Here is a 9,722-nt window from a genome sequence, read left to right on the forward strand (position 1 = left end):
AAGAGGCAGGACACACCACTGACACATTATCACATTATAAAGGTGAATTGTTAGTGTACAAACTGCTAATTAGTCATCTGCAGCAGCTACTGAGCAAAATATGAATTAATTTGGGATGTTTCTGACCTCCTCATATGGCAAAAATGTGCTCTCCTTTAATATCTGACACAAATATGGTTGCTAATGCTTAATGATATTATTTTTGACTGTTTGCTGTTTGAGTCTTGACAGCAAGTGTACAGTACAGATGGCTAATCTGTTTTTTGGGGCTGTAAACTCTGAGATACAACACTAAAACGTGCTGAGACATAACTACAAAACACAAAATACTATTTAGTAATGCACACCAAACATTGATGAGGCACTCTGGCCCTCAGGCCTTTTGAAAGATTTATAAGATCTAGCAAGATTGGTGTTTTTTGGCCCTGGGCCTTCTTTAAGATCTTGTTGAAGGCCTGAGGGCTGAAATCAAATGAGTGGGTTAGCATGAACAACACATTACACATCCAGTTTTAGAATAAATAAATAAATGTATGCAGCTTTAATTCAAATTTAAATGTGATCCTGACTATTACAAGTGGGAAGTTAAGGGATTCTCTGTGTTTGCACAGGATGTAAACACTCAGAGCAGTACTTGGTGTTCTAAATATACAGAGACACAGACATGTGGTAAACAGAACATTGAGAGAAAAATCTATTTCCTTTGCAGCTGATCTGGATGTGTACAAGACATTTGCAGAAGCGTGGCCTTGTAAAGAAACACAGTAGCTCTAATGCCATCCATCTGAAGCATAAGCTGCTCTTTTAGGAGGCATGCCGGGGTGATGGAGGAATGTGAGTTTATTACCCAATAGAAGACAACAGCTCATTGGGATAGGTTTGATAAACTCTGATAGGCACATGTTATTTCTCATGGTTACTAGGATTAAAGAAACATCAACAGATCAGACTTTCCACTTTCAGGAGCACTATCCCTGACGGGTAGTGATGGAAGAAGTACAGAACCTAATCTTAAGGAAGAGCAGCAATGTCAAATTGTAAAAAACATATACAGTAGGTCTCAAAATCTTACTTAAAGCTCACCTATTATGCTATATTTGAACAATATATTATAGGGCCATATCGATAAAAAACATGTCTTTGAAGTCTTTTGCTCAAAATACCAAACAGATCACCCATTCTAGCCATGCCTCATACCCCTCTACCCCTCTATTTCAGCCCTGTTAGAGAAGTGCTGATTCTGGGTCTGTAGCTACGGGGCCACGCCCCCTTTGGGGTACAGAGAGAAGGGTTACAGCAGAGAGAAGCAGATTCTCAGCTAAATGCTGCCGGGATAAGATGCCATATTATTTTATTATTCTTCCAAACCACATCAAGGATTATTTCTGAAACAGTATGGAGCTCAAATGCTTTTCTCTCTTGTGGGAATACCTTTTTTTATCTGGCTTCTTTACACATACTCTCTCAAGTGCAGGTTAGCTCTGAGTGTTAGCAATGCTTGCTAATGTAAACAAAGACCATATTACGTCCAAACACATTGCGCATTGTTTCTGATAGCGGCGTTTCTGATAGGGCCGTGGGCGTAAAGCCAGCCGACATTTCTGATATTATGTCATATCGGCAGCAAATCTGGATCAGCTCCGTTGTACCCCAGTTTTTAGAGATTTGGGTACGGAGGAAAAGAGAGAGGGTTTTATTTTCTGACACTTTGTGAGTCTCCTGACACACCTGGGACACATATTTATGTATAAAAGACATAAAAAAGTGCATTTTGCATGATAGGAGACCTTTAAGTAAAATAAAAACATATTGGCATCAAAATATACTTAAGTACAAAGTAAAAGTGCTCATTAAGCATCATATATTAATTGACTGTTTCTGATTATTGATGCCGTAATGTGTTCATCACAAAGGTGGAGCTCATTTACATTACTTTATATACTGCTGCTGGATATCATGACATATAATTATAAGTTAATGTTTTCTGATTAGTTTATTATATGTTGTATTATAATCTGACGCTATAACTAACTAAAGCTGTCAGATAAAGGAAGTGCAATAAAAATACAATATTGGCATCCAAAATGTAGTGGAATACTACACACCTCACAATAATGATTCTTCAGTGCAGTACTTGAGTATATGTTCTTCATTATTTCCATCACTTCTACTGATGTAATAACTTTGAGGCCCCGCCAGGTTACAGAGGGCTCTCAGGTCGGGTTTACAGCGATTAAGATAAGGAATGAAGAGTTATTTTACGATCAGTCATTGATGTTTTGATAGATACTGCAAATAAAACACCAAATAAAGAGTTAGCCATAGGCCATAATTCACCTGTAGTCTGTAATACATGAAGTAGAAAATCAGTCATTCTGCATGACACTGCTTTTGTAAGGTTCCATGGTGTAATGGTCAGCAATCTGGACTTTGAAAATCCAGTGATCCGAGTTCAAATCTCGGTGGAACCTGGTTATGTCTTTACAGGGATAGACGCATATATATATATATATATTTGACTGAGCCACTGCCGGACAAAAACATGTGTATTTGATTAATATTTTTACATTAAATGTTTACTTTAGTTATATATATATATATTAGTTATATATATATATATATATAACTAAAAACCCCCCACTCCCCACTAGTCCTAGTACTAGGAGGGGTATAAAGCAGAGAACAAATTGCACTGTGTGTGCAGTGTGCATATATGTGTGACCAATAAACAGAGTTTCATCCACAAATTCTTCTTCTTTAGTTTTGTTACTTTAAGTATATTTGGATGGATATATTTGGATGCTAATATTGTTGTACTTTTTACTTTTGAAATGCAGGGCTTTTACTTAAACAGTATTCCAACACTGATTCCCTAATTATTATCTAAGATAATGTAGATGTAAGAAGTTTGACACAGAGGCACGAGGCCTGTCCTGTCCTGTCCTGTCCTCTCATATAGAGAGGAAGGGAACGCCTAAACAGCTGCGACCATTTCAACCAACCCCCCCCACGGTTGACAGCACGGTGCACACTCATGTTGTGTTGCCGTCAGCTGGTTCCGCGCTGAGCCTTGATCCAACATGGAGCTGCTGGAGCTTCTGTTGACAGGTCTGACAGCGAGGGGGGGGCGACACGCTGCCAAGATACAGTGTACTCTCATTATCTCCATTATCACTTCACAAGAGGGGGGGGGGCCTGGATCAAGGAGTCCACTTTGTCATTCACTCCAGTGCTACACTGTATGTGAGCAGCATTTAGTCAACTCAAGTGAACTGGAAGAATATACATTCGGCTTCAATTCAAATCCCACGATTAGGATGATGGTGGTCATAGTGAATACTGTTTTATAGTTTTGCTTTTTAATCTGGTTTGAATTAAAACAATAACAACAAGTTAAAAGTTAAAATACTTTTTATGGACATATTTCAAATTCCCTGTCCAGGTCCAGTGTGGAAATATTATGGTTTAAAACAAAAAATGCTGACATTACATTTCAAGTGTGTTTTGAAGACCAAGACCTGCAGGAAAATCTTCAGGTTTACTTTGTGAAGTAGTTAAACATTTTGAATTGTAAATCTGTTTGGGAGCATGCACCAATGAGCAGAATATACACAGCCTTAGGGGAGCTCTGCTTATTATGGGATCTTCAGACCCTGTCCTGAAGAAGCATTGCTTCTGAATCTACTTTTAGAACCTTCCCTTCTTGAGTTATGAGCCTTAATGTATCATATTGTGAGATGAATGAATGTATTACATCTCCCACAAAGAAGATCTGGAGCCAGATTGCAGAATAGAAAAACAGTATACACTGTATAGTGAATATGAAGAATTTTGGAAAATAATGGAACTCATATGGCCGTGTTGTCTGAGAGATTTCACATCTATTATGTGTAGAATCAAAGTACTCAAACTACATTTTACTTTGCTTCATTTACAGTAAGAATTACAGAACTGGATCTGAATAAACATACAGGGTTGTGTTTAAGGATAACCGTTGAGATATTGGGGATCGCAAAGTCATCTACCCAGTTTTAATTAAATGTATGTTTTTTAATGATGAAGACCAGGATGTAATACAAAAATAGCTGAAGCGTGCAGTGAGGCAGCACAGACCCAGAGCCCCACCAGGGAAGAAAGCAGCCCCTGTGATGTCTATGGCTCATTATTTGATTGTTAAGGTAAAGCAACAACATATGTAAGGAACAGTCACCATGTCGTTTTTCATTTCCATAAAGATAGTGGACCTCCAAGAGACAGATGTAATTGAATGATCAAAAACGGAGCAGCAGAGAGGGATTGTTGGTACCACTGTAAATGTGACAAAAAGATAACTCCTTATGAATTTGTCTAATTTTTGGTTGGAAATAAATTGGCTTATCACAAATGAATTCATAATGAATGTGGTTGTATGTTTCACAAACACTAAGCAATGCAAGGCCAGTCAGAAGTTCGGGACCTCAGCAGTAACGTGTGTGTGTCATATGACGGGTGATAAGATGCCTGAGGGTTAGCGAGTATCTGAGAGGAGCAGCACATTGTGTGTGTGTGTGTGTGTGTGTGTGTGTGTGTGTGTGTGTGTGTGTGTGTGTGTGTGTGTGTGTGTGTGTGTGTGTGTGTGTGTGTGTGTGTGTGTGTGTGTGTGTGTGTTTGTTTGGGTGGAAGGGGCTCCAGCCTCCCACTCTGTCTGGACATATTCCTCCCAGTCATTCCCGTCACCGTGGCAATGACGGCAGACGCTGAACACGGAGGGGAGACGACCACATCCTCCGCCCGATGAACCGGAGCGGCAGACATGCGCTCACTTTTGTTTTCTGTGGGACTCTCAGAACATAAACATGAGATTGCCTCAGTTCAGGAATATTTACATCAGTTACATCACATGTAAGCCACAAAGAAAACCAGACTGTCAGCAGCTTCATAGTGGTTGTTCCAGGGTTTTAAGACCTGCTCGCACTATAAAGTGGCAAAGTGAATGTCATTTAGGAACATCTGGTTCGAGGAAGGTTTATTTAGAAGATGGGATTGTAGGGACTTCGAGCAAAGGGCATTTATAGTACTGTATCAAAGGACCTAACAACTAGTTAGAAACGGCAGCTAGGTCAGTAGTGCATCAGACTATAGCACTCCGCTCACCCCTCAATTGACAGTGTTGGACATGTAGGGCAATAGATGCATTGCTCGTATGACCAGGGTGTATAAAGAGGAGGTATGAAGAGCGTCACATTTTGCATGGACCAAAGAGTTGATCAAACCCAGGATTTTCAGTGTAGACCGCAGTTTGTGTCACATGGGAAACTCTAACTCTAATACATACCATCAATGACATTCCGCACATAGGTTACCTTCCAGAATGTGCTGGCATTGTGTACTTGAGTTACGTCACCTGCTAGAGATGCAACGACTGCCATTTTCTGGCATCATTCCTATTACCCCTTTATTGTGACTACAGGCAGTCCAAACAAATGACTACTACTTTGAGTGCGATGAAGGAGGCCATTGATAGTTAAAGATATTGCGATGTAAAATGGTTGCAGGATTGAGGTTTTAAATGTGCGGTCAACAGGAAGTTCCGCTTCCTGCTCCCCGCTCTCTTTCTTAAACCAAGCTGAGCAGGTGAGTGCAGCCAGGGTAAAAAACCACTAAATCCACGCCCACCACCAATAATACGTAACAAATACTCAATAATAAATAAAAGCACATAAACCTCATATTTGGCTCCTACAATAAAAGTCTTGTTTTTTTTTCTAATTGAAAATTGTAATCCAATGTCATGTTCATAATAAATCATGTAAAGACAGTGTTTCCCCTAGGATGGCATAGCAGCGGTGCTAAGGCACGTGGGCCCAGTATAATGTGAGCGCGTAGCGCGTGACATTTTTTAGTGTGTGCGCGTGCGAAGTGCGCCCCGCCAATTTGTTTCTATGTGTCTGCCAGCACAAGAAAGGCTCTTGAGGCCTAGTACCAGGGCCGGTTCTAGGCAATTTGCTGCCCTAGGCGAGATTTTAGGTAAGATGTTATATATAAAGAATAAATGAAAAATCTCTACAAAAGACAAATACACTACAAAAACAGAAACTTGACATAGGTAATATACGTCAAAATGGCTTCAAATGTATTCAGTATATATGAACATGTTTTAATTGGGGGGTGGACGTCACATCCTCTAGGGGGGTCCGGGGGTATGCGCCGCTGCTATTTGTATATAGGGGAAACACTGAAAGAACTAACATGAAATAACTGTGGTCAATGGGCCCTAACCAAGTGTCAGTAGGGGTGACACCCTAATAAACCAGGACAATGATAGTTGAAAAGGTTTGTTTTGTACATAATTGTACATTCATTCAGTAGAGTCACAGAGATAGCGTCCTTACTAGCTTGGTCACTCAGGACACAAGCCTGTTCACATAGTTTATTTAGAAGATGGGATTGCACCTTCAACTTCTGTTTAAAAACATGCGTGAAACTATTTTCCACCTAAAAAACACTTTATGGTAAGCCTTTATTTGACAGGGATTACTATTCTTTACAAGATTGTTAAACAAAACAGGTTTCCATTTAAAAGAAACTTGGTGGCCATTAGCCAACGTGAGCTCTCAGATGTGGAAATGTCGGTTAAAAACTTCAGCTCACTGTTTGGTCCCAGCACCACTGTGCCTTTTGTTCCCGGCAGAAATCTGTAAAAGGCATCCAGCGTGGTAAAGACGTTAAGAAGTCACATGTTAAAAAGCTATTTATATAGTTGTGGATTTCACCAGTCTAGGTTTTATTCTGCAACACACAGGCTCTCCTCATTTACAGTAAATGTGCCAGACGACCAGACCTGGCACTTGATGGAAATACTTCAGGGAAGCCCATCCACCATCCCTCGGACTGTCTGAGTGTGAGTCACTCAGGATTGGTGTTCAGGGTCTGAGGTGAATCTGCTTTCCTACCTACCAAACACCTCCATTTGCCATTCCAACCCCACACATCTTCATCCACAGCAGACCTGAAGAGTGCAGAGCCCCCTGTGCACGTTGAACATGGGAAATGCACCATGACAACAAAGAAAGTATCTATATGATATATTGATAAAGGTGGTTCACATACAGTTTTGGTATCAATCACAAACATCGCTCCATTAACAGATACGTTTGTGGTAAGTATTTCTTGCCAAATGTGTATGATCTCATGCAGTGTAAGAAATCATGTCAAACTATGTATTGTTTATAGTCACATTGAATATTCTGATTCCTTTTTTTCAAGTTTCTTTCAAACACTGTTCTCAACTTTAAATCCAAACAACATTTAGGGATTAACTGTATGATCTGATTATGTCTCAAAATCATATGATGTCAATAAAGCTTTAAGGGTTATAAATCCATAACTTTACTATGAGATAACTACAGCCTGTCAGTAAGTACTTTACAATAAACTGTCAAAAGTAGGTGGAGAAAAGCATGAAATGTATGTTTGGCTTGACATTTGATCAGTCCCTTCAGATATAGACATGTGTGCTACAGTATATGGGGGATTTAAATGGTCTTTATTTCCAATATAAATCTTATACTAAAGGTAAGTAAAGTACAACTCCAATAAAACATAAAACCAAGCGAAAACGGGTCACATACAGTCCTTCAAATGAAGGAGTGTGAGCAGATCTTTGGTGGCACATGTATGATCCAACAAACACATGGTGCATCCATCCTGCATTTATGATCTCTTATTTTTATTATGGCCACTCAAAGCTGCCACATCAAGGAGGAGACAGGAGGCGCGATGGTCTGGGCAGACGAGGAGAGCAGAGGACCCCGACCCACAATCCTTTTCAAGAGTCCGACCACAGAGGGACCAAAGGCAGCCGGCCACATCAAACCCTGCTGAGGACTAAGTGAGCCTCAGGAGACCTGTGATGCTTATCAGGCATGTCTGCTAAGTTACTGCCTGCATCCATACACCTGACAGGAATGGGTTCAGGGCTCTTTTGTGTGTGACATGTTTGAGTGTAAGCTTTCACTTGAACTAATACAGGTTAGATAAGTTGGGAAGATAGCTTAGAAGTGCAGAAAATAATCTGCATGATATTAAAGTGAAGGGTTTAACTGTATGAACATACGTAGCAATGAAACTGGAGAATCAAACAAATATGACAGTATCATGGTTACACACACCACTTATTGCCATCAGTAGGCTTGGAATAAAAACGTTATCATTTTAAAGATTGTTCAAAGGTTGCAGAAAAACATTGTATGTCATGCTTTAAAATGGTTACCAGCATCATTTTAAATGGCTGACTTGACTTTGAACTCTTTTGCTGTGACTTAAGAGGACCATAAACTCTCATTGGAAGCTCTCCAGGCTCTCTCCGTAGGTTTTACAGTACATATGCCTACCAGAAGCTCTAACAATTCATGTATATAATCATCAAAACGTCACATTGATTAGTAAAGATTACTAGTTATGATTGTGTCAGGAAGTTACTCAATGCATTTTTACTTGGCAGGAGTTTTTCTTTCATCACTAGGTTGAAAACAACAACTTGTAGTTCATACAAAAAGATGTTTGTATGGAATAAACAAACTAGAAAGATAACTCAAGTTAAATAGTAATCTTTAGAGGGGCTGGTCAAATGATCCTTAGACAGATATAAGCTAGCTGCCCCCTGTCTAGTCTTAATGCTAAGCTAAGCGAAGCGAAGCTAAGCGAAGCTTACCAGCTGCTAGCTTCATATTATGACTAAAGAGAGGTGTCCTCAACGTGAGGATCTTTTATTATCCTAATCAGAAATGTATTATCTTGTATTTGGTGTATTTGTATTTAAAATGAAAAAAAACAGATGTGGAGCAGTACATGTGTACTGTAAACTTCAAGTTCCAAAACTGTGTGACACAAGCATGACACATCCAGTAGTTCCTGGGTACGCCCACTTAACTGACTTTTACGAGTTATCATGGTAACCACCCTGTGCCCATTGTGTGAAAGTGTGTACAGTAAAGACCTTTTAATGGGGCATGGTCATTATTGTTGTGGAATGTAAGCTCATCTGGCTTCCATTAGAGTCCGTCCTGGTGAGTTTCCACAAGGAAGACAGCTGTCAGGAAAACACAACTTAATCCTAAGGATGGAAGTTTCCAGAGCGGGCGCTTTCCTGACAGCATGAAGTGCTGAGCTGATGGAGAGGTGACGTAGAGGCTGGAGGCGTCTTCTGATGGTCGAACCACCTGCTCCCTCATCACATGTTGCTTAGTAATAGGGAGAGGAACAACTTGGAAAACTGCTACTTCACGTAAACCAGAGACTTAGGCACTAAATACTAAAAGTTTTGATTTATGCTTTTAGAATTGATAACAATGGTCTTTCCGGGTTCAGATCACCAATACAGCTGCAGGTCACACACAATTTTCCCAAAAACAATAAGAATATTGTTAAGTGTTTTATTGTAGTTCCCATTGCTGTCTGTGTCATTGTAGAGGTTTCATTCAACAGTGTTTTAAGAATAGTGCTGCATTTAAAAATAGTTGGTCCACCGCTTTGGTCCAAACTGAAATATGTCAACCATTTTTTAATTGACTGCCATTCATTTACATATTTATTGTTGCCTCAGGATGAATTGTATTTCTTCATTCATTGCGAGCATTGTGGGGGTTCGTCCCTTTACTGAACACCACAACCTTTACACACATACATATATATATATATATATATATATATATATAAATAAACCTCACAAAAACTGCTTTCAT

The 9,722-nt window shown here is 39.7% G+C and overlaps 1 non-coding gene across 1 annotated transcript; it reads left to right on the forward strand.

The window, feature by feature from the left end:
* Nucleotides 1–2,397: 2,397 nt before the first annotated feature.
* trnaq-uug (transfer RNA glutamine (anticodon UUG)) lies at nucleotides 2,398–2,471 on the forward strand. The gene has a single exon. It is a non-coding gene; the product is annotated as a tRNA-Gln (tRNA).
* The last annotated feature ends 7,251 nt before the right edge of the window (nucleotides 2,472–9,722 follow it).

This window comes from Notothenia coriiceps, unplaced genomic scaffold, assembly GCF_000735185.1.
Source record: "Notothenia coriiceps isolate Sejong01 unplaced genomic scaffold, NC01 NC01_scaffold00017075, whole genome shotgun sequence".
Classification (NCBI taxonomy): domain Eukaryota; kingdom Metazoa; phylum Chordata; class Actinopteri; order Perciformes; family Nototheniidae; genus Notothenia; species Notothenia coriiceps.